The sequence below is a fragment of the Amblyomma americanum genome, chromosome 4 (assembly GCF_052857255.1).
Source record: "Amblyomma americanum isolate KBUSLIRL-KWMA chromosome 4, ASM5285725v1, whole genome shotgun sequence".
Classification (NCBI taxonomy): domain Eukaryota; kingdom Metazoa; phylum Arthropoda; class Arachnida; order Ixodida; family Ixodidae; genus Amblyomma; species Amblyomma americanum.
Window position 1 is genome coordinate 217,223,214 of NC_135500.1, and position 21,883 is coordinate 217,245,096.

Genomic DNA, 21,883 nt, shown 5'->3' on the forward strand with positions numbered 1-21,883 from the left:
TAGTATACAGTCTGTTTGAATCCGTGCTGGTGTTTAAGGGCCCGAGCACGCGCCTCTCGTCTGCCTTCGTGTCCATGCTGCGCGGGAGTGGAAGGACCCACGGGGACGATAGGAACGTCTGCGAAAAAATAGTGTTGTGTCGTCTGCATATGCTACGCATTCGGCATGACCACTAACTGATGCTCATAATATCATTTACGTAAAAATTAAATATAAGGGGTGCCAATTAAGTATGTTCCCTTGAGAGGCACCTGCTCTTATTGGTTTGTAGGTGGACAAATTTTTCTGGACTGAAATACACTGCATTCGATTTTGGAGGCAAGATTTTATGAGATCCAAAGGCGTTCCACGTATCCCATATAGCGCTTGTTTTTGGTTTGGTTTATGGGAGTTTAACGTCCCAAAGTGACTCGGGCCATGAGGGACGCCGTAGTGAAGGGCTCCGGAAATTTCGACCACCTGGGGTTCTTTAACGTGCACTAACATCGCACAGTACACGGGCCTCTAGAATTTCGCCTCCATAGAAATTCAACCGCCGCGGCCGGAATCAAACACGCGTCTTTCGTGTCGCCAGCCGAGCGTTATAACCACTGAGCCACCGCGGCGGCTCCCTAGTTTCTTTAAAAAAGTAATATGATTTATGCGGTCAAATGCCTTTGAGAAAACTATATAGATACCTGATATTACATGTTTTTCTTCAATTGGTTTTAGAATTATTTCTTTTCGAGGCAGGCGAGCAAATTCTGTGGACCTTCCTTTTCTGAAAGCAAACTGGGTTGGATTGGTTAATTTATGTTTAATCGCAAACTTAGTAATTCGTGTGTGAATGTGTCGTTCCAATCCTTTAGAGAATATCGGTACGATGGAAAGTGACCGATAGTTTGATTAATTATTTTTATCTCACTCTTAAATATAGTGACTACCTTAGCGATTTGCATTTTCTTAGGAAAAGTACCTGTTTATAGGGAAAGGTTGTGTGCGCGAGGCGATGCCAGCACGCGCGCCGAAAAAAAAAAGAAAATTGAGAGATGCTTAAGCCCAGCCTTAAGAGTGAAACGTGATATCGTTCACTCTTGGTCGAGCACCCGCTGATTCAGATGGCACAACAGCATTCAGGGAAGGCGCAGACTCGGACGATACGGGAACCATCTGCCGGGCCAGCGCCGTGCATGGCGAAGGGGGGGTTAAGTGGGTGCCTGCAGGATGGCGCTACGGCTGCACGCCAAGCTCGGAGGAATTGCTTAATAATTTTGTGACAGCGCAGCACAACGAGGACAAGAGCGAGAAGTGACGCAAAGACGGCGCTCGCTGTTGTCCTCGTAGTGTTGCGCTGTTGCAAAATTATGAAGCAGCACCAACTTGTCCAAAATTCCGTTCTTCGGAGGAATTCTACTGGAAACGCATGGTACTCGCGTAATTCCGACATGTGTAATTTACATGCTCATCATTACTCATGTATGCCTCAGTACAGATCTCGAAGACACGTTTCTAAAAAAAAAAAACAGTGCATTAACTAGATGCGCCTTTATTCATGTTCAAACGTCGAGCTGTCTTGGCGGAGTGGAAACGTCCCTGTCTCGAACGTCAAAGGCCCTGGCTCGATTCCCGGCTTGGGCGCAGTTTTTTTTTTTATTCACTGAGTGTGCGTGCCCTCCGATTTTTATGCAGCCCCCGAATATATCGGCGCATGCGCACTACAGGACTGTGCCAGGCACGGCGAAATGGGCCTTACGTGGTGTGGCTCAGGGAAGCGATCACTTCGAAACGAAATCTTCTGGGCATTCCGGAAGGCGCGCGCGGCTGCAAGCGCATCAGAGCACAGAGGCCAGAACACCCCCCCCCCCCCCCCCCCCCCCCCCCCCCCCCCCCATTTTGGCGAAGCGGGGCGCGCGCGAGAGGAGTCTAGCGCTCCCGAGAAGACAAGCGGAGGGAGAACATCTGCTGCGACGCCTTCTCTCACTCCCTGCGCCCTCGCCCGTTTTTGGAGCTTGAGAACTAGGTTATTTGACGCGTTTCACCATGTTAAGCGGTTTTTTGGTCAGGCTTCGCAGAGCGAAGTAGACAGACCCCGGCTTTCGGAGAGCCGTGACAAGCGAGCTTGGAGCTCGAGCGTTACGTTTGTGTCAGCTTTGATAACTGAGTGCGTAGCCCCTGTTTCTTCGTGTGTGTACAGTTTAAGTGTTCTAAAAAGTCAATTTCCTTTGTTCGCACGTGCGTCATCGATCGCCCATCATCTGGCTGTCTGCTATGAGTCCAACGCCAAATAAACGAGCACCTCGAAGGAAGTCAGGTGTGAAGAAGGAACAACGTATGACATCCTTACCGGTTGCATATGTGTGTGAGCTGTTGCTTCATTGGTCTAATTCGGATGTTGCCTATATCGCATGAAAAGCTGTTTTTCACTGAATTGTACACCTGAGTGAGCCCAAGTGAGTTGTGAGCGCAAATGAGTGTGAGTTCATAAGTTCGAGTGAGTACGGACCTCTGTGAGCGTGAGTTTGAGTGATCCCGCCGTAGGTTGACCAGACTTTTGTGAGCGAGACTGAGTGAGCACTCGTGATTTTGCCGAGGCATGCCTCTGACAGCGGTGGTCACGCAGCAGCCTCAGAAATTCATCAGGACGAAAAAACCGCGTGGAGGGGAGGTGGGGGGGGGGGGGGGCGTCGTTTATTGGCAAAACGCCAATTAATACATGAAGGAATGGGACGCAAGTCCATAGCCAAGAACAAAGATGCGGGAGCCAGAGTATCGGCAAGAATCGGCACTCTTGGCGAAGCAACGTTCGAGCAGAAACTCAGCTGGGGGCTGCGGGGTAGTAGTAGTGGTTTATTTATTTTAAAAATAAATAAAAAACGGAATGAATAGAATGTTGTCGGCCGCGGCAATTGCTATCTAATGTCTTAAACACCCAAGCTGCAGCCGGCGGAGGTGAAAGGGAAAGGATAGCGAGGAGAAGTATAGAGGGGAGCGATAACAATAAAGGACAGGGGAGAGCTTTGTACACTATTTATAAAATACATAAAGCAATCAAGTTGGCGCCGCTCGCGCGCTAATGTTCATGCTCTGTTCGAAAATAAGTGCGCGCGAGCGGCCATTGCGCACAATTATTTAGAGCAAAGAAATAAACTGCATATACATAGCCGCGCGCACGTATCGTCCTGCCTCGAACTAATCGCCCGCGCGACACACTGCACGAGCGGCCGGGGTGGGGCGCCCGGCCGCGTACCGTCCGAGGTAGCACCCACGGAGCGTTCATGTCACGCGTGCACTGCGTGGCGAAGAGCAAGCGGGAAGTCAAGCTCACCTGCTCGACGAACGCACCGAGGCTGACCATTGTTCTGTCACTGGTGCGCGCACTGCCCTGCGGCCACATGAGCGCCTCGAGACAGTCCGTGATGATTCCCAGCGCCCTATAGGCCGCGAGCATCACGCGACGTTGAATTGCGGAAACGGTGCAGCGAAGCAGCATGTGCTCTCATGTCTCCACTGCACCGCAGACACCGCGCGCATCGCTCGACGAAAGTCCGTGGCGCACCCGTCTTTCCCGGGCAACACGCATCCGACGCGCACTCGGATGATCGTCGTGCGCTGGAGGCGCGAAAATGGGCGCGCGCCGGCTACATAAATGCGCTCTCCTTGCTCGATGCGAGTGTCCGGGTGCTGCTGACGGAGGAGGTCGTAGATCACCGCACGCACGTCTTCCAGGGCGAGTGGTTCGTCGCTGGGAGGAAGCTGATGTGCGGCGGTGGCGAGCTCGTCGGCTTGCTCGTTGCCGCGGATGCCGCAGTGACCGGGCACCCACTGCACGCGAATACCGCATCTACGCTCCGCGAGACGCTCAATGCGCTCGCGTATCGCGCACAGCAACGGGATGCTACGGCCCGGAGTCTGCAGGCGGCTAAGGGCGGCACGAGAGTCACACAGCAGGGCACACCAGGGCGGCGGCGGAGTAAGGGTGAGCACCAGGTCCAAGCCCAGGCCAAGAACCAGTAGCTCCGCCGTTGTTGAATAGCCCATGTAAGCCACTCTTTGCTGGCGGTGCAGCTGCAGGGCGGGGATGGTGGCCGCTGCGGCGAGCGAGCAGCTTTCGCTCGCCACGGAGCCGTCAGTGTATACAAGCAGATGGCCACGCATTTGCTCGTAGACGACGGCTCCGGCTAGCTGCTGCACCACACATAGTGGTGTGCTGCGTTTTCCCGCGATGCCGACGATCTCTCGCTGTACCTCCGTCGTGAGGGGCCAGAGGGAGCAGAGGCCATAGGGGTGCGTAGCGCGAGTCAGCTGGTCCTATAGTCCTGGAATGCGGCGCCCATTCTTAAGCGCGGGTATAACCGAAGGCGCTGCAGGAGTGCCCCGCCGTCTGGTGTGCGGTGAAGGCGGTCGATGTGATGCACCGAGCACTGAGTGGCCTGTAGCTGCAGGGGCCACGCGCCTGCCTCGGCCAGTGTCGCCTCGCATTGCGAGTTTCCGGGCAGGCCGAGGCATGTTCGCAGCGCTTTGCGATGCTGCACCTCCAGTGCCTTCCACGATGGTTTACGCACCGTGACGCTCGTCAAACAAGTCCGCCTCCACGGCCCGCGCATGCAAGCGTTGGAGCGCCGTGTGCTCCATCAGCTTACATGCCGCCGACATTAGTGTCACTGGCCGGTATCCGCTGAGCTCCGTGGGCGAGCGGCCTGGCTTCGATATCGGGCAGACGACCGCTGTACGCCACTCCTCAGGCATGTACCCGCGTTCCCACACCGGGTTGAGTTGCCGCAGGAGCACCTGACGTTGCTCCGCGTCCAGGTTGCGCAGCATCTGGCAGGTAACACCGCGGGTCCCGGGCGCTGAGCGGCGGGTGCAGCGGCGCAGCGCATCGTTTAGTTCCGCCGCTGTGAAGAGCGCGTTGCACGGGCCGTCATCCGGGGCGGGGAAAGAGACACCGGCGTCGAAACTGGGGCCTGATGTCGTCACTGTAAGGGCAGCACTGCTTGCGGGGCGCTGCGGCGCAAAACCGGTCAGCCAACTGCTCAGCCAGCTGTTCGTTTGTTTGGCTCCTCGAGATGGCGAGAGCGGCCAGGGGTTGAGGGTTCGCCTGAGGTGTAGCGATGCGCCGGAGGGTGGTGAAGAGCCGCTGCGAACTGCGATCCTTCTCCATCGTAATAAGGTGGATTGTTGAGCTAGTTGGTGCATGATCGAATAAATGGCAGCGGAAAGTAAACGAAGACATCGAAGAAACACACAGACGAGGACGATGCTGCAGCATCGTCCTCGTCTGTGTGTTTCTTCGATGTCTTCGTTTACTTTCCGCTGCCATTTATTCGACCTTCTCCATCGTGTTGCAGAGAGAAGCCCACGGCCGTCGGTGGAGCTTGTTGTTGGCATGACGTCTTGCCGCTGCGTCTAGCCTATTGTAAATCGTCCAGTCTTCTGCCCTGTCTGTCCGTCGCGCCCTGCGCTCCGCCTTGTCCCTTTTGTCGCGCAGATCGAGCGGCTTATTGTCGGGTCTGGCCTGAGCTGCTCGCACCTCTGCGCGACGCGTGGCTGCGAGGGCGCTGCGGACAAGACTGATGAAGTAATCGGCGCCGGACGCAGCGGCGGCGTCCGCCTCTTGGCGGGAGCGGCCCCAATCCACGATTGCGTACGTACGCATGGGCGCGCCTCTTTAGCAGTGGGCTCTATGGTGATGGAGAAGTGATCCGAGCCCCAGGGAGATGGTGCACGATGCCAGGTCGCCTCGATGCCGCTGGACGCGAACGCAACGTCGATGCAGGAGCCTGGAGATCCGCGTCGTCGGAAGGTGTCGTCGGAAGGTGGGCTGCCCAGTGTTGAGGGGAGTGAGTCTCAGCTGCGTTGCTGTGTCGTGTATGTCATCACCACGCCGGTCGTCGCGCACTGTCCCACGCACAATGATGAGCATTGAAGTCACCAATGATGAGTTGGCGCGGGGCACGGCACAACGAAACCGCACGACAACACAGCGCGTTCCACGCCAGAGCTGGGCGCACTTAAACACTAGCCACTGACGTGTCAACACCATTGACGCCCACTGTCACTGACGCACACCTGAACGTCACTTGTCGTCGCCGCCGTGCCGACGAGCGCGTGCTGTACATCGCGGCGCACATAAATGGAGGCCCGCGATTTTCCAGGTCGATGGCCCGTGTTGCCGCAACGGTTTTCCGCACACGACACCTTCTCGCATTTCGTTGGCGAATGATAGACAATGTTCCGGGGCAGCCGCATTTGGGGCTCCCCATCCCGCATCCGGAGGTAAGTCTCCTGCCGCGCGATTCCCTTTGGTTGCTCTGATGTTATACGCGAGCGGAGCTCAGAGTATCGCGCTGCAAGTTAGCGGGCGTTCCCCTGCAGGACTGTGGGAATGCGGGAAGCTGCCCGGCGACTAGCCATTGTGTTGGCTGTTTAGTGGAGGAGAGCCTGTCGCTTCCTCACAGATGCGGCGACCCTCGGAGCCCTCTGGCAGGAAGGAGCACGCTTAGTGCGCCGCCCTGCAGGCGCTCGATTAAGGCATCGCGTGCGTCCGGAGGCGGGCCACCGCAGGTAGGGTGTACGTACGTGCCTCACTGCTGCTGCTGCCGCCGCCGCCGCCGCCCAGACGTGGCGCGGGCCCAGCTCCTAGCGATCTCCCAGCCCTGTTCCCTGGTTACGGCCACGCCGCGTCCCGCTGGCCGGAACAGGACTGTCAAGTGGAGCTCCTCACGAACAGGCACAGCAGCAGCTTTCCGCAGGGCAGCCTTTCGCCTCCGGTATGCTCGGGTTGAGGCCTGGCGCCAGGGGATCAGGCTGGCGGACTCCAGTGAGCACGTGGATGCCGAGAGGGGGGGGGGGGGTGGCTCTCGTTGCTGTCAAGCACGCGGGCAGCATGCAGCGCGCTCCCGCTGACATCCGCGGCTGCGGCATCTCTGTCACGTGTCGCGCCTGCTGGCTTCAGCTGCGCCACGTCAGCCGATGGCGCCGCTGGCAGCTGATCCTTCACGGTGGGGGTTTCCAGTCCGGCGAAGGTAGGGGAAAAGTATCCGTCACTGGCAGACGCGCTGTTGTCCGCTGTCACTTCGGATCTTTGTCCTGTGGTCTCTCCCTCTGGACGAGGAACGGCCGGTGAGACAGGAGGAGTGAGCTTACGAGGGTGTGGTTGCGGGCTAGTTGGTATAACATTGCTGAAAAGGGAACAGCGCGAACACTGGACGAAGAGAGCAACGTGCGACACAGCTGCAGCGATTCGCGCTTAGCAGCGGATTCCCCCCCCCCCCCCCTCCCGCCGCTGCAGTTCTCTTCTCCCTCCTCAGAGCAGGTGGAACGGCGCCGCTTCCGATGGGTGCTTATGTCCATGGCACTGTCCACGCCCTCCTCCGCCACGGGTGCAGCCGCCGCTGTCAGGATCTGCCCTCCGCTCAATGGTGGCGGCAATGGCGCGCCGTAGTCTCAGTAGCACGTGGTGGAAGGGCCATGGTGCGTAGCGTCGCCCTCGCCGTCTCCGCAGTCAGGGCTGCACGCACTGTACCCATCTCTCCAACTGCGGTGAGGACACGAGAGTTCGCTCGCGGCGTGCGCTCTAGCTGCGAACGAGGTCCGTCTGGGACAGTCGCAGTCCCGCGCACACCGCAGCCGCGGGCTTCCCGGAGGGGCTCCATGGCCGGGGACGTCGGGAGGTGGCTATCCTATAGGTCCAGGCAGGACGCCTGCGGGTCGTTCGTGCAGGAGATGCGGGCCCAACACGGGCGCTGGACGGCGCGGATAGGCCAGGCCGAGGTCGTAAGAGCGTCGAAAAAACATGTCCGTCTCAGTGAGAAGCCAGAACCGGTCTCCGGAGCTGCGGGGTTCGACACCGAAACAAGTACGTGCATGCATGAGCGTGTTGTAGCGCGTGCGTGTGTGATGTGCGCGTGCATGTGAGTGTGTGAGTGCGCGCGCGTGTGTGTGTGCGTGTGCGCGCGCGTGTCGTGCATGCATGTGTGTGTGCGCGGATGTGTTTGTTCTAGTGCGCGTGTATGAGTGCGCGTGTATGTGTGTGCGTTTGTGAGTGTGCGTGTCTGCGTGAGCGTTTGTAAGAGTGTGCGTGCATGCGCGTTTGTGTGTGCGTGCATGTACGTGCGTGTGAATGTGCGTGTGTTTGTGTGTGAGTGGGGGCCCTCTTCGATGCGTCCGCCAACATGCAGCTGCGATGGGAGCCCCCGCCGGCCTAATGGTGCCGCTTGGCTCAGCGGGAACATCTTCGTTGACAAAGACATGTAGGGGGACGGAGACTGTCCTCTACAAATTAACGGAGCGCGACGCGGACGAAGCGAACAGGCCGGGAATCAGGAATCAACTGCGCTGAAGCCGACGACAATTCGGCACCTGACGGCAGTGGGACTCTCACCGGACAATCCGGATTGCTGTATTGCCTGGACACAGGGTCCATATCATCGTTCACTTCTTGATTTCATCAAATCAGCCCACCTTTTTTCATTTATTTAAGCATCTCACTCATCTCTCACTTCATTGTTTTTATGCCCTGAGGCAATATACATCGCTTCAAAAAAAACTGCTTTATTCTACTACGCACGTGGTCCCACGTAGCCAACGCGAGCGCATGTCACGAGCTGAGGCGGCGCAGCACTGCTGATGATGATAGGGCCGCTACAGGGCTCCCCCCCGCGGAGAGGTAGGAGAATGGAAGTCAACAGCGCGGCACCCATGAGACATGCTTGCTGACGGCGCGGACCGAGTCAGTGGAAGAAGTGAGGCTTGAGGTTTTGTGGTGGCCGGTGGAAAGAGAAACGGCAGAACGGCAGGGGCATTGGCAACAAGGTCAGAGAACCAGGGTTGGCTTGGAGGGCTTGAAGCTCACTTTCTAATGCCTGTGCGGCAGCCAGCGCTGCGAAATCAAGTGGGCCTGATGCAAGAGCAGCGACACGGGAGAGCGCATCGGCGGCACTGTTCACGGGTCCTTCGATGTGTCTTATATCCACCGTAAATTCAGAAATAAAATTCAGGCGCCGTATTTCTCGTGCAGTCTATGAGATTTGGTTCACACGAAAAGCAAAAATTTAAGGGCTTGTGGTCCGTGAGCACATAAAAAACGGCTCCTTCCAAGATGTGACGAAAGTGTCGAATGGCGAGATAGACAACTAGCAATTCACAGCCGAAAGTACTGTAGCGCGTTTCTGGGGACTTGAGCTTTTGGGAGAAGAAACCCAGCGGGCACCAGCAGTAGTCCTGGAGCTTGCAGGCCGGCACCTACAGCTGCACCAGAGGCGTCGGTGATGAGACGCAACGGGGCGTCGGCCAGCGGGTGCATGAGCAGAGTAGCGTCGGCAAGGGTGTTCTTGGCGGCTTGGAAGGTGGTTTCGGCAGCGGACGTTCACTCGAGAGGAGTGTGAGGACCATGCGGTGACTTTAAGAGATCGATGAGAGGCAGGGTATTGCGGGCAATGCCGGGCAAGAAACGTCGATGGAAGTTCAGGAGGCCGAGGAACTCGCGAAGCTTGCGAAGCGACTTGGGGCGAGGAAAGTCGCGGATGGCGCGCACCTTGCTCTCCAAACGGCGAATTCCCTGCGCTTCCCTATTGAAAAATCTCGTATATATGTGTTAAATGTGCCTCATATATACGCAATTATTGGATATGTGTCCACATATATGGTCGTATGAATACGTGCTCGTATGGCATACGCGTTCTCTCCACGTATGGCGAAACACATATGGCGAAACACACACGGGTAGGCGGCCCTATAGATACGTGATCAGCCCGCTGGAGTGGGTATATCTTGCATATTGAATATCTGATATTGGTCGCAAAGCCGATGTCTATTGGTAAACAAGTTTAAAACGCCCGAGGTTTCCTGAGAGATGTTCGCTCCGACGAAGCATTCGGTCAGGAAAGATTTTTGAAGGCAGTTTGCAGTGCATATCGGATTGTTTTTTTCCGAATATATAGCTTTCGTCTAACTATAGGAACTTTTTGGAATTCTTTCATGGACATATCTCAAATAAACCCTTCATTTCTGCAAGAAAAAAGCACACACGGGTAGGCGGCCCTAGTAAATAGAATGGTTAACAGAATAACAGAATGGTTAGAAAGGGCCAATGCAACATATTTTTACTAAGAACAGAAATTATGTGGACATGTCCTTAGTGTTCCTTTGAGAAGCAGTATTTTCTTTTGCGTGTTGTGTAAACTATAGTTGAATACAACTCAAGAATGAAGTGGCAAATGCTTCTCTATAATTCCCTTCGCAAGTTGTTTGCATGGAAGGTACGACAACCTGAGCCAATCAGGATGGCGCACACTATATAATTCGGTTGCTGCATGCCTACCACACCCGTTGCCTTGTGACAGGTAGCTCCATTTCTGTGAATGAAGGTGTACTAGTGTTTCGGCTGTTTATTTCTTCAGCAGGTGACACTTCATGTCTTTTTATTTTTATGTTTGTTTTCAGATGGGCGACATGTTCACACAGTGAAGAGGGCATATATGGCCCACTTTTCTTTTTGTCATTACCTGTCCATATTCAGTTCTTTAGTTGTCACGTCACAGTTGTTTGGATGGACATTTATTCACTCCATTGTGGTCTATGCCCAAGGAAGCTGAGTCAAATCCAGGCGAGAGCAGCCACATGTTGATATAGGTGAAGTGGAAAACACGCCTCTTTGCTGTGCTTTGTCAGCGCATATGCAGTTGAAGTTAATCTGGAGCCCTCTACCATGGCGTCTACAATAGCTCATTAGAGACATTGTCATTCTCATTATTGCTAATCTCATTGTGGCAGTGCTCGATGTGCTCGGCTTGTATATGCAGACGTTTAATGGATCACATTGGCCTGTTAACGGGCTCACATCTCATCGTCATCATCAAAACTCTCATGCACTGCTGGTTGTGTACTCCTCCTCCATGCTCATTACAATGCCTGGTCCTTTGAGAGGCATCTGCCACTTCATTCTTAAGTTGTATTTGAGTATAGTAAATATGGAGAAATGTAACTAATATTGTATGTCACTTGCTGCTGTGATTGTTCGTGTGGTCTGTGTACAAAACTCTTACTCTTGTTCCATGATATAGTATATATGTAGTGTTTTTGTGTATTATGTAGGTTTGTTTCATTAAACAGATGGTATTGGTGGATTCTGTTTATACGAGGGGAGATCAGTATATTTTTTACCTCCTGGTCTGTAACACATTTATCACCTCGTGAAAGGGAAAGACGTTACAATGAAAAGAAAGTTTGATGTTCCTACTTTTCATATTTTCATTTTGCACATGGCACCACTGATATTGAAGTAGTCACAAGGAAAATGTTAGTATACATCAGTGTACGGTTATAACAGTTTTTCGAAACCAAATTTTGGATGGCAGAAGGTGTTCTCCCTATCATTATCCACCATCGAATGAGTCCAATTTATGGTAATGGGTATGTTATGTTTCCAGTCAGAAGGTGGGTACAAACTGTACGTACATGCAAGATCCAGCTGTGTTGAGTGTGAAAGACGAGGAGTGCAGTGGATGCCCACTGTCTGCATCTCGCATCTGAGCTCGTGGCACATGTGGATGAATTTATTTGTGATGATTGTCACATTAAGCAGACGGTTACTGTGGGCATTCTTGAACTTGAGGGTGCTGAAGGACCGTGCACTTTTTCTTAAAGTTTGTCCTAAAAAATCCATCATTTAATGTGACAATGCTTGGCATGACAACAAGTTAGGTGGCAATACCGCCGTGTTGAATAAGCTGCAGTTTCGGGATGTTCTGCATCACCCACCAATAGTTCTGACCTGGTGCCTTGTAGCTACTGGCTATACCGTAGCTGAAGAAACATTTGAAGATCTTTAGTGTCCAGTTGGGGCCATCAGCCTCATTCTTCTCTGAGAGCATGTAAACAAGAATAATGCATCGATGATGCAAGGGCATCAGTGTAAGTGGAGGACGATATCAAAAAATGAATTACACCTGTGAAAAAAGACATCTGAAGCTTCGTTTATAATATTATCTTTCACTTTCAGTAATTAGCATGTTATAGACAAGGAGGCAAATTACTCAACACACCTCTCAAGCTTGGGATATATGTATGGGAAATTTTTGCATCTGTATAGTCACTTCCTACTTGAGTCATTTATCTTGAGCTACTTGAGTCATTTATCCCATGGACCAATGTTTTGTGGCCTCATTATCTATTATGTTTTAGATGGTGTCCTTGGCTTAATTTTACTTTTCCTGAGGGTGTTCTAAACTTTTTTTTGAATGTGTGCACTTCAGCTGAGATGTAGCTTTGAAACAGGACAGTATTGGAATGCCATATGCTTGTCCATTCATGTGCTAAGCTGATACAGCGTAAAATGGTACTATACTTGGGATTTAACATCCCACCACGTTAGAGGGATCTAATTTGATCACCTGTGTTCTTCAATTATGAGCTCAAGTGCACCGCGTGAAAGACAAGATGAAATGTTATCCATTTAATTTCATACGTCGAGCCTTATAAAAGACATATATTGTTACGTGACGGCAAGCATGGTGAAGAGTACTACATAACAGATGGCGATGGAATGATTTAATGGCAGTGGGCCTAGCGAGAGAGCTCCGTGCCGCGCCACTGCCCACTTTGTCGTCTTCGAGTCCGTGACACTACCCGGGGCTGCCGAGCGATCGTCCCGATCGCGCGAACTGAAAGACCGGCAGTGAAGACGAAACGCAGTGCGTGACGATTAGCGTGACAGGACGGATGAACACAGAAGAGAAGAAGATGCAGGGTTTGCCGTCACGATGAAAGCGATGAACAGATGATGATCAGATGAGCGCTGGTCCAAGAAGCTTCCGGGCCGAAGCTAGCTAGGTCACCTTGAGCCGACGGCCGAGGCCCATGAACACACCGAACGGCATGGGCAGGGGCTGTGTTCGAATATGTTGGCGACTTCTAGGGTCGGTGGGGTCATAGGTTCGAGTAGCGGCGGCGTCGTCAAGTTGTCGTGTCTTCTGGCCGGGGCATGGTCGGTTCTGGTCTGACGGGCTGGGGCACAACCGGGCGGTGCGGGCAGGAACACACGACCGACGACCACGGCACACGCAGGACACCGAACCTCCAGGACCAGGATGGGGATGAACTCCGCACCTCACGCCAAATGTTACGCGACGGCAAGCAGGTGAAGACAGTACTACATAACAGATGGCGATGGAATGATTTAATGGCGGTGGGCCTAGCGCGAGCGCTCCGTGCACGCCACTGCCAACTTTGTCGTCTTCGGGTTCGTGACAATATGAGCTCACTGAGACACGCAGTTCACCCATATGAGTGATACGAGAGCTGCATTTGCCTCAAATGAGTGATACGAAAGACACATCGGCCCATTCGGGTGATACGAAATCCATATTTCGGCTCAAACAACTGATACGATAGACACGTATCAGCCCATAGAGGCATACGAGGGACACATATGCCCATACGAGGGATACGAAGGACACATATGCCCATACGAGGCATACGATTGACACATATCAGCCCATACGAGGGATACGAAGGACACATATAACCCATACGAGGGATACAAGGGACACATATCAGCCCATACGAAACACATATTGGACACATATCAACTCGTATGACCACATGCTAGACACATATCATCTCGTATGACCACATACTAGACACATATAAATTCATACGAGACACATATGCATCCATATGAGATTTTTCGATAGGGTTGTGACGTGATGGCCAAAGAACTCGATGGCGTCGACTCCAAAAACGCACTTGGCCAGACTGATGACGAGATCGTGCTTTTCGAGGCGTGAAAAGAGCAGGCGCAGGTGTTCAGCGTGTTCTTCTGACGAGGAACTGGCAACCAGCAGATCATTGAGATACGCGGACACAAAACGCAGGCCACGAGCAACCTCGTTGATGATGCGTTGGAATGTCTGAGCAGCGTTTCGCAGACCAAAGGGCATACGGACGTACTCGAAGAGGCCAAACGGTGTTACAGTCGCAGCCTTGGGGATGTCTGCAGGCTCCACCGGGATCTGATGGTAGGCCTTAACCAGGTCAATCTTGGAAAATATGGTCATGCCATGCAGGTCGGCCGCCAAGTCATGAACATGAGGGAGAGGATATCGATCCGGGGTAGTGCGGGCGCTGAGGGCACGATAGTCGCCGCAGGGGCGCCAATCGCCGGGGTCACGTTTCGGCACCATATGCAGCGCCGAAGACCAACTGCTGGACGACGGCCGAATGATGCCCAATAGCAGCATATGGTCGAATTCGCGACGGGCAGTGACGAGGCGGTCGCCAGCAAAGCGGCGCGGTCGGCAGAACACTGGTGGGCCCGTAGTGACTATGTAATGCGCGACGGTGTGACGGGCGGGAAGCTCAAGGTTGCTGGGCCACGTGATGGCAGGAAAATCGACCAGAACCGCAGCAAAGACGGACGACGGCAGCAGCGGAGCGGCTTGGAGGATGGGGGTGGCCACTGGGGCGAGGACGCCGTTGACAGACAAGTGAGTCGTGTGGTCCAACAGTCGACGAGATCGAAGGCCGACAGCCAGACCAAAAGTGGCGAGAAAGTCCGCCCCGAGGACGGCAAACCGCACGTCCGCGATAATGAAAATCCTTCGGAGTGACGCACCGCCTCGGCTCGTGACGTGCGCTCGCGCTGGCTACGTGGGGCCGCGTGCGAGCGCATGTCACGCGCCGAGGCGGCGCAGCACTGCTGATGATGATAGGGCCGCTACAACGTAGCCTAAATAAGGCGTTCAGCGAGCATCAATATGTAAACTTAGCAAAAAATATTCACCTGTATCCTTAGTTTCGGCAGCCGACAAACATATTTTCCTTCCATTTAGTTATTAAGGCCAAAGCCTTTAATGGCTCTCACTCGCGGCCATGGATCTGTCCGCCGTCCGTTACATGCAACTCGATCAGAAAAAAAAATATTCCTGCACGCTGGGATTCGAAACACAATCCTTCCGCTCCACAGCCGAGCGTTCTAACGACTACGCTACTCCCTGCCAACGCAGATGCAGTTCTCCTTGTCTAGTACACTGGAGAGTGTTTGCGGAAAGGCGTCGAATCGGACGGATGCTTCCCAAGCGCACTCCAGTGTCTCCAAAAAATCTGTCCGCCGTCCGTTGCATCCAACGCGATAATGAAAAAAAATCTTTTTGCACGTTGGGATTCGAACCTCCATCCTTCCGTTCCACACCCGAGCGTGCTAACGACTACGCTACTTCCTGCCGACGCAGATGCAGTTTTCCTTGCCTAGGACGCTGGAGAGTGTTTGCGGAAAGGCGCCCAATCAGACGGATGCCTCCCAAACGCCTCCAGTGTCTCCACCATTCAAGAAGTTCACAAACAATTGTGTACTTAACATCTTAACCACACATCAGTGGCACAAGAAGCAAAACCACGCTAAAGTCTTTCGCCTTACCGTACTCTACAAAGTGCCCCCTGAATTTTTTCTTCTAATGAACCGCTACCACTATCACTAGAATCAGGGGGAGCAACCACTAGCAACTGGCAGGAAGCGCACATGTGAGGCGTTTACTTGTTAACACGACCCCTTTGTTATTCATCGTTTATCAATAGGAAATATTAAATCATTAGAAGTGGAAAAAATTTTAATGAAGAAAATTTAAAAAACTATACGCTCATCGTCACGCTCCAGCTAATAATACCCAAGTGTCTGTCCTCTTTGCTAAATCGTAAGTTTCACATCCATTATAGGATGGAATGCAACAAGCCTATAGCAGATTTCGATGCCACGATGAGTTTATTTGAAGAAGTTACTGAATTCTACATGATGCGAATATACTGTTTATCTTACCGGACGTTTTTCTTCCCAGATTTTCCTCTTAAAACCGCAAAAGATACGTTGGTGATGTCTGCATGTGGACTGTGCGACAAGCCGAACGTTGTGATGGAGAACAACTGAATGACGATGAAATAAAATTACTAATCCATTTTAATTTACTTTGTCAAAACCGAAAGCCGCTGAATCCAGTTTTCGCGCAGTGACCGAACGCCCCGCGTGTGCTACCTTGGACGAGTATAAGCTGGACGCCCCACTCCAGCTGTAGCGAACGGTGTTGTGCCTCTCTTTATTATGGACATAGCACGCGTGCAACCTGTACATATATTATTGTGTAAATATGCCATTTGTGTATAGTAACTCTCCTCCTATCCTGTCTTCCTGTCACCTCACCGCTTTCATTTCATTTCTCCAGTCTGTCTGCTATCCTTTATATCCGCTGCCCCAGCTCAGCTGCTTCAATATTGATGGCAGATGCCGGGGCTAGCAAAAATCTTTCCTTCCTTTTTATTATTTTAACAAACCACTTACTGCTACTGAATCCAGTTTTAAAAATTATTTTCCTGCGGACACCTCCTGGACGTCTGGATTGTCGAGTGGATTTTCGACGAAGTTGAGAGGGCATCTTACCAGTTTTGCTGCAGCGTCAGGAAGTACTCAGGAACGTCATAGTAGCGTCTACCACAATTAACGCGCTCAAGTCGGCTGGCGCCGGCGAGCACTCGATTGGCGACAAGAAGCTCGTACAAGGCTGCTGTACAAATGATTTATTGACAGTTCTTGCGGAAGAGGACGCGCTAGCTGGCGCAGATTTTTTTTTTGTAGAGACAGGCATCGTGATGGTGGACGAAGACGGTGGAGCACGTTGTTCGACGAGCACGCTGAACTGGACAGGGGATCGAGGAAGCTCCGTACGCTGCGTCGGCAGTAGCTCAGAGCTGGCACACTGGAGCCCTCACGAGCGGCGACGACAGCCCGGGAGCAGCAGGTCACCGCGTTGACTGCGAGCCCTCGTTTCGTGGACAGAGGAAGCAGCAGCGTGGAAAGCGTTGGTGTCCAATCCCAGCAAGTACAGGCCTCGGGAAGGGGACGACGAAGGCCGCGTTGCACCGCCGGTGATTAGGACGTAATTCGGCACATGTGAACGGCCGCCTTCCCTGGTCACGATGCTCCCTTGAAAGTATGCAAAGGTAGCCAATTAGCACATACAGGTGATCAGGAATGATTGCACTGATGAGAAAATAAACATTGCACACCACAAAAGAGCCGGACTGACGTCCACCTTGCCTGGTCAAGAGGCCCTTTTGTAAGTATGCAAAGGCAGGCAATTAGGACATACATGCGATCAGGAAGTGCATTGATGAGGAAATAAACCTTGCACCCCACAAAAGAGCCGGACTGACGTCCACCTTGCCTGGTCAAGAGGACCCCCTTGAAAGTGTGCACAGGTAGCTAATTAGGACATACAAGTGACCAGGCAAATGAATGCACAAGACAAACAAGCGCGAAAAGAGGAATTTATATTGAATTCAGGATGAACAGACTGAGTGCTATGCCACTGTTTTATGTTCAGTAGTAAAGCTCTTGGGGAGGGAGGAGACATACGTGAGGCAGGCAAGAATGGAATATCTTGCGCGGTGCATGGATGCCGAGTCTAGAAAGAGATCAAAGCTCGCTCTTTCTGAGGTGGCTTCGAGAACCCAAGTCGGCGTATCTGCAAAGACAAGTGGAAAGCATGGATGTCGTGCGCACGCAATAGAGGTGCCTGGCAGGCACGCTGAACAAACATAAAAAGCAAAGATAAAGAAGTGAACCACGGCAACTGTGCATGTCGTGAGCCTTCCAAAGGCCTCCCAGCGTATGCTGGCTGTACTGTCGGGAACAAATGTGGTGTACACCACGCGATCTTCGACTAGCTGCATCCCCCCACCCTCTTCCGGGGCACCTGGTGTAGGTATAAAACCTTACGGGGTATCGCCTTCATCTGCAGCTTTATCAGTTTTCTCGTTTCGATAAGTCGTGGTCCTACAGTACTTATCGAAACGCAGAAGACTGGACGCTGCGATGCAGTGGGTCGAGGTCTCCGACAGTACAGCGCTTGGGGTGGTTGGCAGAGGGTGCACGAAAGGGACGCTGCGCGACCCGCAGCTGCCGTATCGGGCCAGATGTCATCGAGGGCCGAATGCACCAGTGCCGTTGGATCAAGTGTGGACGCATCTGCAAAGAACAAAAAGAAAGTGACAGTCACGCAAGCGTATCGCAGTTGCACATACTACTCACCGTGGGAGCGAAGCGGGCGCGACTGAAGCCTTACGCCGCGGGGCTGAAAAAAGTAGGGATGGCGAACTACTGACCTTGGCTGCAGCGGAAACACGATGTGCCGCAGACCGTAGGCAGCGTCCGTTCTTCGAAGTTGCTGGACGAGGGTGGCGAGAATTTCCGAGCGACGTGTAAGGCCACAAACCACATGTGAACGACATAGTGGCTTGGTCGCAACGCCGTTAGGAACAGATTTTTTTTCGTGACGTAAGCGGCAGCGGGCTCGCACATATAAACCCCTGAAGCGGAGAGCTAAGGCCTAAAGCGCTGTATCCACCACGAATCCTAGCTCGCCGCGCTTCCGTCACGAAGAAAAAACCCGATGGCGACAGTGCATGAAACCTGTGCTTTACACGCTGCGTGCTGCTTGGTTACTAGCATCCAATGGTCGCAGAAATAGCGAGAGTGAACCTTAAATTCGCTCTAACAGCCCACAGCAGGTTTCACGAACATATGTCGCTCTCGCCGCGAGGCCTTGCCCCGCACTCACCTTCAATGCCGGTGGCCTGGCTCGGAGTTATGTTCCACGGCAGTCGTCGGTCGGTCGTGGGTCCAGCGGCCTCTAGGAGTCCCCGGAATTCGGCGAAGACGACGGCAGTCCACTGGCAACGGGAAGTCACGCCCACAAGCACTGCCGCGAAGCACAAGCACTTCGGGTAAAATAATCCCTCGTCGACGGCACCGCGAAAGAAAGACTGAGTGCCGCACTCTCATTCTTGTGGCGAACGATGAGCGCAAACACTAGGCAATGCAGGACAAACGCACGGACAGGCGCTCCCCTAACAACTGCGTTATTCTTCTTGGAAGGACGCGTATATAATATACCTTTGGTCACCCTTGCGCGCAAAGAGTTGACAAATCAGAGTCAAGTTATCAGCGACGCGAGCTCACGAACTTACACTCGGCTGTGTAAAGGGAGAGGGAGGCATCGGGAATGAAGCCTTCTGCTTCTTTCTTAGTGTGATAAGCTTCAGGGGACAGCCGCTCGTGTTCATTTTCGCTTCTGCCACGAATCGACGTCTCTTCAAATCGCGGTACACAATTGCTGATATCATTAATGTGTGACACAAGATGTGCACCTTTGTCAGCTTTATTCTTTACATTTAGCGCATGCTCCCTGAGTCGCTCAATAATGCATCGTCCTGTCTGCCCGATGTAATGGGTCGATAGTTTTATGCGTTGCATATTGCAATCACTCAGTTCAGCCCTTGGGCGCGGCCGGGCAGCCACCAAACCACGTGACGTGACGTCACGACAGCCGGAGGAAAAGCTGGGCCCCAACTCGCGACCGCCGCAGCCACCACCTGACTCCCGCTCCTCCCGCTAGGGGCGCTGCGCCGGCGCGTGACGTCACGGAGGAAAAGCTGGGCCCCAACTGGCGCGGTCGCGCGCGGCCGCAGCCACCGCCTGACTACCGCTCCTCCCGCTAGGGGCGCTGCGCTATAATTGACGTCACGGCACATGTATAAAAGAGCTGCGCTCCTTCGCCGGGACAGTCTTATACCCCTGTCACACGGGCATTTCGAGGGCCCTCGAACCGATAGTCTATCGACTCAATGGCGATCGAGCGCTGCTACACGGGCAGTTTCAATGGCGATCGAGTCAATAGCCTAACGAGTCAACAGAGCAGCACGGAACTCCATCGAGATATGCAACGCATTCTTGACTTAACCAAGCTAAGCCTGGCCATTTTTTCATGTCATCCTTTTGCCCTCCTTTGAAAAGCGGCTTAACTATCGCATTTTTAAGCTATTTCGGCATACGCGCGGTATTTAGTACGCCTCTTGGACAAAAACAGCGCAAGGGGACGAGACGAAGAAGGAGTAGACACACACGAGCGCAGACTATCAACTAGAACGGCTAGAAAGGCGTTCAACATGAAGATATGCCTGCAAAGTTGCATTGTAGTATATAGACTCGCTGGCAAACCGTCAACACCAGGAGGCTTATTGCGCTTAAAGCTGAAAATTACTTGATTAAAAAGGAAACCGGGTAAATGTTTGCAGCGATTTCGCCCCGAATATGGTTTATCAGTGACCATGTTTCAGCGGCACCCCTCGACGACTGGCGAAACTGCTGGAAGAAGTACTGACGCTTCGTGGATCTTATATCAAAGCGACTACCCTATTTCTTCCGGCTTTGTACTCGAGACGTAGGTTTTTATTTTTTGGGACATGTTTATACACCGTTTCCAGAGTACGTTTCTGTGTGAAATGGCGCACATTATGTCCGCGGACAACCCTGCAGTTACAATCCTTTCTTTACGTTTCTTTATTACGACGCGCTTAGAAATATTTTCGAATTTCTTATTTGGTCGCAGAAGAATTTATAGACCATCTGTGGTGAATTAGACTTTGTTAGGGTCTTCCAATTAAAACTGCTAATCAGGTTATCTAAGGCCTTCTGGTCAGTTGCAGTGACATGGTAGATTAAATTAGTGGGTGTTGTGGTTCAAAGTGCAGTTGGCAACGGAAAAGATGGTGACGAACGACAGGCTATGAGATAGTGATCAGCAAATCGTTGCAGTAAAACACAAGAAGCAAAGGTGTAGTTAGGAGTTCAAAAAGCGATGTGGTCAAGACACGACGTTGTTATGTGGTCACCAACTATTTCTTCACGTGTGGGAGCTGTTATACTTGAAACACCGTACAATGACAGGTGGGACAAACTAGCTAGTCTGGGCGAGTTGGCATGTACTCATTCTAAAACAGCGCAAACAAAACAGGGACGACGGAAGGACAGACAGACAGACAGGAAAACTTTATTGAGCAAGTGAGTTTTAGACCCAGCTGGGTCCTAGGGCCACTGCGCAGTCCCGCACTGCATCAAGTAGGTCATGCCGGGACATGACGTCGGCAGCCCGAGTCACCGCAGCAAGCTGCGATGTCGGGTCTGCCAGTCCTCCCAGCTCGAGATGGCGTGCTGTCCCCGCGGGGGAGGGTCAGCAGGGCAGCCGAAAAGGATATGGGAGAGTGTGGCGTGGGGGTCACCGCATAGGGAGCATGCAGGGGATGTGCCGCAATAGTGGGATAAAAGCTGAGGGGATGACAGAGAGCGGGTCTGGAGGCGTCTGAAGAGGATCTGTTGGGAGTGCGTAAGAGAGGGGTGGGGAGGAGGGTAAGTCCGACGGTCCAAACGGGGTATTTGCGTTAGCTCTGCAAAGGTGTGCGCCCGCTCCCTCGAGAATCCTGGATCGAGACTGTCCTGAGCCTGGCAAATCAAACCTCGGGCCAATTTATCGGCAGCCTCGTTTCCAGGGTTCCCAGAGTGAGCCGGCACCCACTGAAGCTCTACCCTGCGCGGTAAATTTTGGGTAGGAGTGTTCAACAATTGTCAGGCAGGGGCGTGAATCCTGCCCCTGGCAAAGTTGGACAGAGCCGTTTTGGAGTCGCTGAATATGTATTGGGCGTCGGAATGTGCAAGGGCTAGGGCGACGGCGGTCTCCTCTGCCTCCTCAGGCGTAGAGCCCGAGGGAATACGGTGAGTTAGGGTGTGAGGTAGGGTTGGATTGTAGGCAACTGCTACCGCTTCATGCGCTGTACATGCGGCGTCTACCCAAACGGCATCGTGGGCTTGCCCATAATACTTATGGAGGGCATTAGCGCGAGCTACGCGGCGAGGGATGTGATATTGGGGATGGACGTTATTATTAATTATTAATTGGTTTTTGGTGGAAAGGAAATGGCGCAGTATCTGTCTCATATATCGTTGGACACCTGAACCGCGCCGTAAGGGAAGGGATAAAGGAGGGAGTGAAAGAAGAGAGGAACAAATAGGTCCGTAGTGGAG